Source organism: Kogia breviceps, chromosome 11 (genome assembly GCF_026419965.1).
Source record: "Kogia breviceps isolate mKogBre1 chromosome 11, mKogBre1 haplotype 1, whole genome shotgun sequence".
NCBI classification, from domain to species: domain Eukaryota; kingdom Metazoa; phylum Chordata; class Mammalia; order Artiodactyla; family Physeteridae; genus Kogia; species Kogia breviceps.
Window position 1 is genome coordinate 1,066,265 of NC_081320.1, and position 13,460 is coordinate 1,079,724.

At 58.0% G+C, this 13,460-nt stretch overlaps 2 protein-coding genes across 18 annotated transcripts in view; one reads left to right on the top strand and one right to left on the bottom strand.

Annotated features, from left to right (window-relative positions):
• Positions 1 to 9,890, bottom strand: part of EDAR (ectodysplasin A receptor) — a 52,597-nt gene extending 42,707 nt beyond the window's left edge. Inside the window, exon 1 of the mRNA XM_059078618.2 lies at positions 9,778 to 9,890. The gene's annotated coding sequence lies outside the window, so the exon portion shown is untranslated. The remainder of the gene's footprint in view (positions 1 to 9,777) is intronic.
• CCDC138 (coiled-coil domain containing 138) overlaps positions 1 to 13,460 on the top strand; it is a 139,922-nt gene that overhangs the window by 107,341 nt on the left and 19,121 nt on the right. For 15 of the 17 annotated variants that reach the window (XR_010835284.1, XR_010835283.1, XR_010835288.1 and 12 more), the window contains 3 exons: positions 6,189 to 6,268; positions 7,765 to 7,927; positions 12,059 to 12,906. The exons of 1 other annotated variant lie outside the window; for it this stretch is intronic. The gene's annotated coding sequence lies outside the window, so the exon portion shown is untranslated. Of the gene's footprint in view, positions 1 to 6,188; positions 6,269 to 7,764; positions 7,928 to 12,058; positions 12,907 to 13,460 lie in introns of those variants that run through there. One more of the 17 variants, XR_010835287.1, reaches the window with a different exon arrangement.

Here is a 13,460-nt window from a genome sequence, read left to right on the forward strand (position 1 = left end):
CAGGCACCCGACTTACCTACGGCATCCCAGGAACAGAGACCGTAAGACACCCCTCCCACCAGAATTCTGAGGCCAGGGTTGCACAGTTCAGACAAGCTGTTTGTCCGTCCAAAATGCCGTGAGTGAGGGGAACCAGGGGAGGGGAGCCTGGGCGGGGAGATGTCGGCGGCAGGGCTGCCGGGGTCAGATCAGTTACCAGCAGGAGCGGACAACCAGGGGACCCGAGGGTCTCAGGCGGTGACGGCCGGCGCGAGGGCTCTGTGGGGAGAAGTCCCGCTCTTGCCCCGACGGCGACTGGTGGAGTTTCCTCACTCTGACCCCGCTTCCCGACGGCGGACAGGTGGCGGGCGTGGGCACAGGGCGCCTGCGACACGGGCCCCGGTGCTGGGGGGTCCGAGGGGTGGGCCTGCGGAGCCACCCGCTGCCCCTCGGCCTCCACCTGCCACCCGGCCCGCCCGTCGCCTGGTTGTTCTTTAACTTCAGCTCGTTCCGTCCCCTCCCCGCCGCGCTTCACCGGTTCCAGACAGACCTGGGGGCTCAGGAGAGTCACGTCCGAAACCTCCCGGGTGGCCCTGAGGACCCAGGAGGAAGCCCCCTCTCTGGGGTGGCAGGGTGCCCACGCCTGCCCCTGCCGCGACCCACGGATCGCCCGCCCGGTGCCCAGTCTGGGCCCTCGCACGGGCGGGGGCACTTACACGACGTTGCGTGAGCAAGGCCTCACGCCGCACTTTTGGGGTCGGAGCTGCTGTTTGTACAGAGTGCGGCCGGGGAGGGGTTCTGTGACAGGGGCCTGAGGGGTGAAGGCGGCACAGGCGTCCCGGGAGAGCCCGGGGCGGGAGGAGGAGCGCCGTCGGGGGCGGGGTGGGGGTGGGGTGGCTGGGTGGACGGGCTTAGCCTGCCGGGCTCGCGGCGCCTGCCCTGTCACTGCAGGGGCCCAGTGGCTTTCTGGAGCCTGGACAGATTGACAGGCTCTTCCGGGGAAAGACAGACATCTCAGATGGACATGGGTAACCGAAGCCACAGTTATGATTGAGAAGCGGAGGTCCGGCCGCGGTGGTAACTTCCGCCCACGAGGGCACGCCGAGCGGGGACGGGGCTAACGGAGCCCCCGCCCCGTTCTCGGTCCTTTGCTGGCCTCGTCGCACTGGAATGCGCTCAGTGACCCCAGCAGCGAGCAGTACCGTCCTGTCTCAGGGAGCCGGGGGTCGGTACAGCGGCGACCGTCCAGGGCACCAGCCCCAGCACGTGGAGCAGGACGGGGACCCCCACCCAGCGGACGCTCGGGCTGTGCTCCCACCGCCTCCCTCTCCGCCCCGCCAGCATCACTCCCCAAGCCGTGCCCACTCGGGTCCAGCCCCCGCGGGACACGTCCAGCGCAAGCCCCGAGGAGAGGAGAGGCTTCTGGAGTTGAGTACATCTGGCTGGCCTTGGGTGTCCCGCTATCCTGGCGCTGCCGCTGGGAACAGGGAGGCCGCCTGGCCCCAAACCACACGCGCTCGGGCTCTGGGGCCCGGCCGGCAGGAGCGGCCGCCAAGGAACCTGGAACTCAGTGTCATCTGGGGCTTTAGAAAGCCCTCCAAATCTCCCCACCCCTGAAATGGCTATGATATAAAGTGAAACTGCGATCTAATCTGCAGCAGCCATCCCCGCCCCCCATCCCAGACCTGACCTCTGGAGGAGCCCGGGGAGGACGCCAGGGTCAAGTGGCCCGCGTGGGGCTGCTGCCACGTAGCAGAAAAAGCTCCCGGGGCCTCACTCACCCCTGAGCCTCCACCGCGCGTCTGCGAGGACTGATGGTGACCCATTTCACGGATTGTTAAGCAGGGTGAATGAAAGGAAAACACTGGAAGGCAATCCGTGTCCACAAAGGCTGGTTTATGTAAACATTTATCGGGCACCTACTGTGCGCCAGGCACCTGCTCCCGACCAGAGGGAGCCCCCCGTCCTCAGAGAGGGCACAGACAAAGCGCAGGGCGGGTGGTGGGCACCGCTGTCCAGTCCCCAGAGGACTCTGTCCTCTTGTTTGTGTGACCGTGAGGCTGTTTGTCCTGCTTCTTCCTTTCCATTCTATGGGCCATGAGAACCGAGGTCAGGCCTTCTATTTCTTTTAGATCCTCTTACAAAACCTTGAGCAAGATTCAGAGCACTAAGAAAGCCTCCAGTGAAGCCCTGAGGAGTGTTCTTGAGGTCAACAGGAAGGACAGCCCCAGAGGCACCGACCAGGCCACTGCTGAGAACCAGAAGGCAGGTAGAAAGACGCTCGGCCTGACGGACGCCTGCATCTCCAGAGGCCCCACTTTTGTTTAATTGATGCCACAGGAGGCAAACAGGCCTTGTTCCTTAGGGAACAAGGACGCACATCTGTCGATGTCTCGATTCTGTTGATTCTGTAAGCAAAAGGAGAGGCCAACATTCTACTGTTCTGACTTTTGCAATCTTCACAAAATAAATATTTGCCTTCAAAACAACAACTGGGAAAGCCATCAGGGTAATATTCTCAAGCACTGTCACCCCACGCCCCTGCCAGGCAAAGAAGTCAGGACCGAGAGCTGCGTGTGGTCTGTCTGGACGATGATTTTCATGTGGAAACCTCAGGCTGCAAACCAACAGGCAGCAATTTGGGGGAAGGTTTGTTTTCTTGGTGTTGAGAGTTGACTCAAAACTGAGTGTCGCCAGTCTTTGGGACATCCCTGCCTTGGTTTCCTCCGGCCGTAAAACGGGGAGCAAAATAACTTAAATGAGAGATAACAGGGCATCAAGGCATTTGCTCGGACCTCGGGGGTCGCGGGGACAGGACTGGCCCTGCTGGAGGCCCCCGGGTAGATTAGATGCCTGCTGTGTATTCACACAGGCCCCTCTCCCCAAATCCCTCCAAGGATGAGCTAAACTTTAAGAGAGGTTCTGCCGAACTCAAGTGACACTGATCGGACATTTTATCTCCCATAAAGGAACCATCAGAGAAAACCACACTGCAAATGTGCCATTTACAGACGCCGCCCCCGCACCCAGCTGCCGCTGCCCGCCCTGGGCTGCACTTCTTGGAGATGCTGGCTTTCTGCAGAGGATGGGGCATCTAAGTAGCCCCAAAGTGTACACTCTGATTGATTTTCTTCATTACGGGCAGGAAGTTTTATGAACAGCCGTCTTGAGCCATTATTAAGAACTGAATCTCAAAGAAAATGGATTTTGAGAGTCCTGAAGTGCATTTAAGAAAGCGTGTCTCAATATTTTTAAAACTTAGGGCTTTTTCTGGGCCAGATGTGTTGTCCGTTAGGCAAGAACACGGGCCTCAATCAAACCATTAAACCACAAAACGCTGCCTACAGTTGGCAGCTCTGACTTGCCAGCTGGGTGCTGAACCGATCCCTAACTCGGTTCCCTAACAGCTCACCCGGAAGAGGAGGTTTCTGAACTGAACCGTCAGGGCAGAGCTCTGTCCACCCGACGCCACCTCTCGCCCAGTGCTGGGAAGCACGTCTCCATCTCTGCAGGTGAGACTGGGCAGTGGAGCTGAAAGGGCCGCTGGGCTGACCGCGGGAGCACCCAGTAGGGCTGCAAAGGGGTGGAGGGCCACGTCTGACTCCACAAGAACCTTAAGTGTTTCCTTTCCAGTTTGAGCCTTTTAAAAATGTAAGCATGTTTCAAGTGGGAGTCTTTAAAAGTTTTCCCAGAAAGGGTCCCCCTCTGTCATGGTTCGTTGCAGAGACAGCAGATGTCCAGTGGAAAGCCCAGCTGCTCCTACGGCCCGGTGGCCGGCCCCAGCCGCCATCCTGCCCCTCCAGCCCCACCAGTGCTCTCAGAAAGAAGCTTCTACAGACGGACTCAAGCAAGACGGAAATACACCTCCTGCTCTTGCTGTGGGCACTGATGGTCCCAGGATGACACGGGCAGCCCTGAGTCCCTGTTTTGTTCACCTCCCTACTGTCCTCACTGAAAGCCAGACTCCTCGCCGTGGCCTCGGCCCTGCTCACTCCAAGCCTGGTCTCCTCTCTCGCCCCCTCCTGTGCACCCCACCTTCCTTCTGCTGTAGCCACACTGCCCTCCAGCTGGGGTGGGGCGTCTCGGGTCCACCCTCCCCCCAGGGCTTTCCTTGGCCACCTCTCGGAGCCCACTTCTCCGGAGGCCCCTCACTCCCACCCGGGCACTTCTCCGCTCGCCCCCATATTTCCTCCTGGCACTGGGTTTACTGAAGCGCCATTCATGTCTCTGGACTGTGGCTCCTCTGTCCTCACCAGAAGGCAAGTGCCCCGAAGTAGGGACATTTCCCCACAGCCTGCGGGTCCCCGGGCGGCGCCTACCGTGGAGCAGATACTCAGAAAACACTTGGATGAAGGAGTGAACAGTGAACGTACGTTAACCCCACCCTGAAATCCTACCTTCTCCTCTCTCCTGGGCACGAAGTGTAAGAACTATGGAACTGGAACTATGGCAGCGTGGACATTTGAGTAGAAAACATTTAGCCCGATAGCTGTCAAACGGCGGCCTCTCGCTTTGCATTTGTGATCTGGATTCGCGTGTCTGTCTTCACATCCCGAGAAAGTGCTCTATGCCAGGATTAAGGTGCCGTGGGCAGAACTCTCTCCCTGTTATTTTCAGGAGACGAGTGTCTTATTTCAGTGTTTGGGCTCACCTTTTAGCTGCTGCATCCAGCCTCTGAAAGGTGTCGACCCTGAGAGATCTGGAAGCACCGCAGCTGAGCGGGGCTTCCGAGTACGGGGCCCTCACGGCCACGGTGAAGGCAGCGGGGCGGGGGCTGCTGAGTCCGTGGGGAGAGGGGCTCGCCAGCAGGGCGCCTCCCTGCCAAGGGAGGGGCCCGGCCGGACTCACCGCCCTAGAGCGTCCGGGGGGCACGGCCGCCTTCTCACTGCCAGCGCATCTCCCCGTGGAAGGCTGGTCTCCACCGCCCCACTGGACACACCAAGAGACCCATCTGCCAGAGGCCTGGCCCCGATGGGATCTGCCTCCTACTGGCCGTTCCTGGGCCCCTTGACCCCATGCTGTGATTGGAATGGCTGGCGACCTTTCCCTGACACGATGGACCCCCCCTACCACCCGGACACGTGTGCACCGAGCACCCTCCGTGCTCGAGGGGGGCACCAGAGCCGCCTTGGAGGGTGGGCGAGGCCCGCCCTGCTCCCGAGACCCTGACCACGCTTCTCCTGAGCTCCGACCATGTGCGGCGCCCACCCTGGATGACGCCTGGTGCCCCTGGGACAGACAGGGGAGAGGAGAACGCAGGGCAGCCTCACCGTCTGTGTGGACGGAGGCCGGACCTGAACCCCAAGGCCCCGCGAAAATCTCTCTTCGTGGCTCAAGTCCATCAGACTGAACGGCCTACAATCACCCACAGTCACCCATCTGCTCTGTAGACGAACAGCAGTACCGCCCTTCCACCCCGCTCTCCTCTGCCACCAAACCTCCGTCGGGGAGACTCCCAGAGACGCACGTGGCGTCTAGGCTGACGCGACCCGGACCTGAGGTCTACCTGTCGTACCTGGCGGGGGGGGGGGGGTCCTTGGCGCTTTCCCTGCCCATCCCCGCAGGGGCAGCCACTGAGGGTCTGGCGTCAGCCCCCCTTCCTGCCCTCGAGGGGCAGAGCCTGCTCGGGTCGCCCGGCGCTCCACCCTCGTCAGCCACGGCTGGCTTCACCTCACCGCCGGTGCTGTGGCCACGGGCCAGTCCCTTCCCTGTTCCAGGGCCCGATCCCCTTATTTGAAAAGCAGGGAAGACAGCACGAACGCGTAAAGTGCCATAGTGATGAGGGCAGAGGCTAAGTGCCCGGGGGTCAGACGTCGTCCCTTGCTTCATTCCGGGGGAGATAATCTGAGATTGAATAAAAGTCCCACCCGTGCACGTGGGTTCACTGTGGACGGCAACCTCGGCCGTGACGGGGAGACTCTCTGAGGGCGGAGGCTCGACCTTCGTTTCCTAGTTGATCTAACGTGCTGAGCGAGCTTAATGCAAGTTATTTGATGGTGTTCTGGGTGGGTGGAATTACCTAGGCAGAGCCGAGAACAGCATCAAAGCAAGAGCAGGCCGGTGTCCGCGGGGATAATTGAGGAAACCGGGGCCAGGGGGAAAGCTGCAGGGAGGCGTGCAGGCAGCACCCCGGGGCGGGGGGACCTGTTCATCACCGGGCTGGCTTCCAAAGCGCCATCCTGCTTACAGCTTCTGTGTTTGAATTTCAGGTTCACCTGAGTCTTTGAAGTTGGGTTCCTGGGCATTTCCTTGAGAATGAACTTCCTTTTTCTGGAAGCCACGAAAGTCAGTAAGAAGACTCGGGCGACCGGGCTTTCATCTGTGGTCCTTCGGGACCTCAGAAACTTTGATGGGAGGGTGCGCCCCAGCTAAAAGAGTCAGCGGGGTTTGCACCCCGTGACGCGAGGGACAGGCCAGGTCTGAGCGCGGTGGGGCTGCACGAGGCGCGGGACACAGTGACACCCAAGGAGGAGGGCGAGCCCCCCACGTCTGAGCTTCGCAAACACGAATACACTGCAACATGAGAGCCCTGTTTACTTTCAGAAACTGGATAGTAGCCAGAGAGTGAAAGTCAAACATTTCGGGGAAATTTTATCGACTTTTTCCTCCCGAAGACCTGTGCTTCCAGGATTACCCTCCAAACGTGCTGTCAGAGAATTCTCCTTTGTCATAGCCTGGCTCACTTGGCGAGGTGGGGGGAGGTTAGGCACAGAGAGACCCCAGCTGACCAAGCCCAGGCAGGCCCCCCCCCCTCCTCCAGTGACAAGGGACACGGGGCAGCCGCCGGGACTAATGCTCATTCCCCAGCTTTGCTGAGTTGCTCTCTTTATGGTGGGCCCTGTTGAGACGTAACTTGGAAGGTTTTAAGGCTTAGAAATCTCAGCGCATTGAATTGGGTGGGAAATATTTCTGTTATTTGAATTGATCCCTTTTCTCCTTTAGCTCGTGATGGATTTTTACCTCTTAAATATTTTGAAGTCGCTCAGTCTCACTCTCGGTTGGAGAGTGTCTCGCTGTGCAACTTCAGACTTCAGAACCTCAGGGCAGGAGGGGCGGGGCTTCCTCAGTCCCTCCCACCCGTTTGTCAGCCGTCACCTCCTATCCAGAGTCCCTCCAACTCCATCCAGCTCCCCTGATGGACGGGCGGGGCTCCCGCTCTGCTGGAGTATCAACTCACTCCACCCCTTATGGCTTTAACGTCCCTCTTGGACCCTCGCCGCCGTCCCCGCTCCCCTGACACCTCCAGCCTCCACGGAGCAGGTGCATTTACCGCGGGAACATGGGGAATCAGCCGCCCTGGTGCCGGAGCCCAAGCTGTCAGGGCATCGAGTGCAAACTCCTGGCCGAAGTGAGAGCTGAAGCAACCAGACGTGCATCCACACCCGCTCACTCTCTGTCCCCCGCACCCCGAAAACACGGCGGCCATAACCTCGGCCTCAGTCTCGAAGGGAAAGTGGCTCAGGGGCCCCGGGGTGGGACCCAAGCCGCTGCTTGCCTCCCCAGGAAGCAAACGTCCAGGCTCCTGGAGACCCTGTCGTCTCAGTAGCCGGGATCCCAAGCCCGCTGAGCACACAGAGTATGGCTCCTCCGCCAGATGCACAGCCAAGAGCAAAATGGGGTTTCTGCTGTCTTCCTGAAAACAGAGAACCATCTCAGGTCTTAGAACCAGTAGCGCAGACGTACGGTAACCGGGAAAGCTTGTTCAAACGCAACCCAAAAATGACACGCATTTCAAAAATGCACCCGGGCTGTCTCTCGGCAGTGACATCTCTGTCTCCTCCACAGCCCAAGAGCTCAGGAAACCAAGAGGGAAGGACAAGGCTTACCTGGACCCCACTGGGAGATCCGTTTCCAATCCCAGCAGAAGATGGTCCGGGAAGAAAGCCAGGCTCCGTCCTGTCAGGGCCACCGGGTTCCCAGGTGGCCACCGGCCGTGGCCCGGGAGAAGGTATGGAGTGGCTGGGGGCCGGCAGAGCTGCCCGGGCTCTGCCCTGCGCGCTGTCAGCCCATTTCCCTCTGTCCCCGGGCTCCCGGGACTCTTCCCCGGCCGTTCGCCCACCTCCTGGAGCCTTCCGTACGCAGACTCACCTGCACCATCTAGAGGCCTCTCCCTGCACTGGACGCAGGGCCCGGAAAGGGGCCGGTGGACGGAGGGTCCTCCCCACCTCCTCTGGTGCCTGGCTCTGACTTTGCTGCCCCAAGACACCCGTGGAATCTGTAAAATCATCGACTCCCTTCTTTGGAGGGGGGCGGGGTCTTGCTTCTCTCAGGACAACCTGAGCCTTTGAGCACGGGAACACCAGAAAAGCTAAACTAGCATTAAAACCGCATTCGTCAAAGTGTGTGCACCCAAGGGCCCCCACCGAGCTGGCCACCTCCACCCAGGAGGTTCACTGCCCCTGCCCGGTCCCGCCCTCCTCTCCCCACAGCTGCTGCAGGCAGAGTCACCAGCACTGCGCTCCTGTCCCCCGCACCCCCATACACCCCCGTGCAACTGCTGACCATCATACACGCGCCAAATCACTCCAATTGACACACACCCCATATAACCGCAGATAAGCACGCACACCCCGTGAAGCTCCAGACCAGTCGACGCCCCGTGCAACGAGGGATGAGGGAGGCGTTTGAAGCAGACATGTTGAAAAGACCTGCCTTTCAGGGTTGGTCAACGCTTCCCAAAGCCCTGTGATCCTTAAGAGGGAGGCAGTGTCTCCCGCCCTCCCACCCCCAGCCCACTCGCACACGGGGGTGACCCCTCCAGGCTCAGCTTCCAGCCCCTCCTTTTCCCCCTGCTCTCCTCAGCCCAGATACATGCATCTTACTTCATACGTGAGAAAGGAAACGGCTTAGAGGGAAGCGGAAACGTGTGGACCGGGTGAGGGTCCTGAGTGCAGCATCTCCTCCTTTCTGAGGAATAGCAGGACCCAGTTCATCCGACTTATTTGCCAACATAACGATTATCCAGACAGACAAGCTTTAAGTGAGAACTTTACCCTGAATGTTGAAATTTGTTCCTTTTACACATCCCATGCCGAGCCCAAACTGAAGGTCTGTGATAAATTACAATTACTAAAATTTTAAATGTAGGAAGGAGCCTAGGAAAACGAACGGGAACTACATATTCTGGGCTAATCTAGAATTTCTGCTGCGTATAATTTTGACTTTTTGGCGTGCTCGTTTTGTTATGTGTGTTTGAGGATGAAGATTAGCTTCCGTGTAACTTGTTTTTTTCCTACTGGAAATTAAATGGTGACTTAAAATTTACCAAAAAGAGATGACACTGTTACTGCAGAGAGGTAAAAAGGAGACATATTAGAATGGGCACAGAATATGGATGCCGCGGTAGAAGCCAAAGAGGTTCTTTGCTCTCTTTGAAAAATCTAAAACATTATGCCACCATGTCCAATGCAAATGAAGGCACAAAGTAATCTCATTGATTAAGAGAAAGAAAGAAACAAGCGAGATTATTGCTTATCTTCATCAGTTAACGCTTTGGAGATGGGAAGACACGTGATTTCTGTTTTTCTGTCTTTCCTGAAAGACCGAGGCAGCAACAGCAAAAGGTTAAAAAATAGCATTAAAAAAAGAAAAAAAGAGCATAAATCAAGACTGCAGAGCACGGTTGGGGGAATGGGTCTCGGGGTCTGTGCAGAACGGAGATGTGCTGGGCACTGACACCCGAGCCCTGGCCTGCCTGTCCTGCCCCCGCCACCTACCTGACCGTCGGGTGTTCACAGGTGCCCGGCTGGGGCCCGGCGGAGGGGCTGAGGGCAACCCCACCTCTGCACGTGATCGTACCTGGGGCCACTGCGTCGTCGGCGGGACTCCCGTGCCCGTAGGAAACGCGGCCAGGTCGGGAGGGACGCCCTCCCAGAAGACTGGATGCTTTCTGGCGAGTGCAGCTGCCCACATCCCGGCCATCGGTGCTCAGCCTCCGTGTCCTCACACCAGGCTCCCGCTGGGTGAGCAGGGAGAGACTCCGCATACACGCTCATGCCATCAAAATGGCACCTCCCGTGTTGACGTGCTCTCATGTCACGTACTCAGTCAGCAAACGCCTACGGAGAACCCCCAGGAAGCGGGCACGACGAGAGGTGCTGGGTACCACCAGGAGGAATCGGCCCGGAGGAGTTGACACTCAGGAGAGGCAGGGCCATCGAGGTACCAAGGAACCGCAGTCTACTTTCTGGAGGCGATAAGCAGGCTGGGGTGGAGGACACCTGGGCTGTGCGGGTGGGATTGTTACCGTTGGCTGGTGACACTTTCCTGCTGTCTAATTACTGTCTGAAAAGGGGGCATCGGACCAAACACGCCAAACCGGGAAGCTCCTTTCCTGGAGCTGACCCGCGACGTTACCTGCCTTTATCTATTGTAACAGCTCCCCAGCAAGTGTCCTTCTGGTTACCTACAGACAGAGTTTATCCCCAAGTTCCTTCCAGGAACAGACGCTGCACAAATTAGACTTGCTGCTCGAATTATGAGTGTTGGGTAAAATGTTCTCACGCCCACGCGGCTGCGCGGCGATAAGTTATTCAGAGTAAAGTGACCAAAGCTACGTCTGTGGTGTGGAGTTGGCAGCTCGGAGTCTGTGTAGAAATGGAGCGGACCAGACAGCTGGCTTCTCAGGCCCGTTCCCTGGAGCTGCTAGCGGTCAGGGCGCCAGACCCGTGTCCTCCCGAGAGCCCGGCCGCCCGTGCTTGTCATGGCTCCGTGGACGGAAGAGGCAGGAAAACAAACATTCGCCATTTAAACGTTCACCGTGTCTTCCTAAAAGCGCAGATCCCGACGAGGGCCCCGGCTTGCAAACAGATGCCTGAAATATCAGAGTGGAGTTAGGTGATCTGAAGCGGACAGGCCGGCTGCCGAGACGGGGAAGAGAGCCCGGGAGGTGGCCTCTGGCCGATACAGGGCGTTGGATGGTTCTGAGAGGGAAGGACGCAGTCTTGCCGGGCCAGGGAGAGAGGTGTTCGGGTGGGGCAGGGCCGTGCCGCAGCCCCACGGGGAGAGGACCCCGGCGTGCCTGGGACGTGGGGAGAAGCGGGGAGCTGACCCGACAGGGCTGAGCCGGGCTCGGAGGGAGCGGGCACCGTGCGCCAGGGGAGGGGTCGGATCTTATACCAAGTTTATCCTGATTAAAGATGACGGGCTTCTTTCAGGAGAAGAACAGCCTCTGTCCTGGCAAGGCGAGAAGCAGAGAGACCGAGTCCGGGGGCACCTGCGCATGCTGGGCCTGGGGCTCCTGCCGGCTGGAGGCAGGAGGGGAGATGCTAAGTGAGCAGCCAGCCTGCCTGCGGTGTGACCCCACCTCCCGCCCCCTCCCCAGCCCAGCACAGAAGAGAGGGGCTGCTCCAGGTCAAAGGCAGAGTGAACGAGGTGGGCTTCACCTGATTTTATCCCCAACAATGAGGTTCTGGGTTTCTTTGACTGAACTTGGCCACGCCAACACATGCTGCTAATAAAGAAGTAAACGTCTGGCTTCTCTTTCCTCCCTGTTTGCCCAGGATTTGTACCCCGGACACTGCTTCTTGCATAGGAACCCTCTCCAGGCAGGGGACGCAGACCTGGCTGGAGAGGAGCCTCCGATCAGGGCTCATGATGTCAGCGGTTAATTGAAATGTAATTGAAATTGATCCTCCTGTGAATGACCTTGGGAGCTTAAATTGCACAAATGTTCAAAATGCTAAATCTTTTTCATGATCTGTAATATTGTCATTCAGCTCTGTAGCACAGATCGGTGTGCTTTTTTAATAAAGGAAACCACGGGAGTCTTATAAAACCTATTTGCACTGCATCAGAAAAATTAACAGAGGGGGGGAACACTGAACTTGGAAATGAGGGATATTGATGTCTTCGTTTAAACATCAACATTAGACAAATTCATATTTCTACCATTATTCATGGCTTTGGGGAAAGGGGGTTAGTGGTCCAAGAAATAATCACTCTGTAATCAGTGGAAACTCTCAGCATATGGGGAATATGAGCCCATAGTATAAACAGGTAAAATTGTCAGCTCACTGTGTCGTATTTAACAAAGTTTATTAATGGGATTTTATTTATGAGAACATTTTCTTTTTTTCAGCCACGCGCCACGCGGGATCTTAGTTCCGCGACCAGGGATGGAACCCGTGCCCCCTGCAGTGGAAGCGCGGAGCCTTAACCGCCAGACTGCCAGGGAGGTCCCTGTGAGAACGTTTTGAAGTTTACCTGAAAGCAGAAGAGTCATCAGTTTACGAGGCTCACGCGTTCTTGGGGGCGTTTAATTCCACAGCCCTCCCTCTTCACCTGTCAGGGACATGCCCTCAGAGTCCTCGGAACCTGTGGGCAGCAAACCCCGCGTGGGTTCATGTTGATGGGCCCCCACCTGGCTGGCCCAGCTGTGGCCCCGTCCCCGTCTCAGCTCTCCTCCAGGTGAGGCACCCTCGCAGCTCCGTGTGGCCCCACCTTCAGTCTGACCTCCTGGACGCTTTTCGAATCTCCTCCCTCCATCCCACTGACGTCCCTAATCCAGGTCACCTTCCTGTTCCAGGTGACTTCCCTGCTCGCTCAAGCTTGGAAAGCTCCGTCATGGTCCAACCTGAGGGCATCCTCTTTGGGACAGAGTTGGAGGCCAGGGGGTGGCTTCCGCCCCGGGGGAAGATGCAGGGGGCCATGTGGAGAGGGTGGGATGGAGGGTCTCTCCCGGCCCTCCTGTCTCCGCTCTCGGTTCCATCTCTCACCTCCTTGGAGAGCATCTCTCACCTCTGATTTCTGTCCTCACTTCCTCCTTGAGTTCCTTTGTTCCCCCCAGTAATTTCCATCTGCAGGGCCTACCACAGCTTTGGATCTGAAACATCTGAAACCAGACTCAGCATCTTGAGTGAGTAAGTAAGACTTACTGGTGGTGGAAAGACAGCCCCCACTAGTAACTGACATTTCCCTGGGGTGGGAATGAGTAGAAACGTGCTGTCTTAGGAAATGGAGATGAGCTCTCTTACTAATGCAAAAGGTTAGAAGCCCTGCAGGCTCAGAAAATCGGGAGACTAAGACAGAAACGCCCACCTGTGAGCAGCCTGGGTGACTGAGGGCGGGCTTGGGGTCAGGGGCACCTCTCTCCTTCCCCCTCCCTCCTTTCCTTCTCCCTGCCCCCCTCCAGCCAGCATCACAGGGCGCACCGCTCCCCCTGCACCGGGCTGACTGCTGTTTCTTTGTTTACACACTGATTTTATAAAGAGCCCACTTCTGTGAAATGGTGAAGCATGCAGGGAATGGGTGACAGGAGACTATTTCACAGGCCCCATAAAGAAGTGCCAGGAGTTGAGAATTAATATTTCCCACCCTCTCCATTCCCTCGGAGACCCTTCCTCAGGGCCCTTCCCACGTGGGGTCCTGTGTCCCAGTCCTCTGTGAGCTCGTGCGTGTCCTGCTGGAGAGGAAGCCCGTGAGGAAGGATGCTCCCGGCGTCCCACACGGAGCGTCACGCGTGTGTGAGCTCACACATGTGG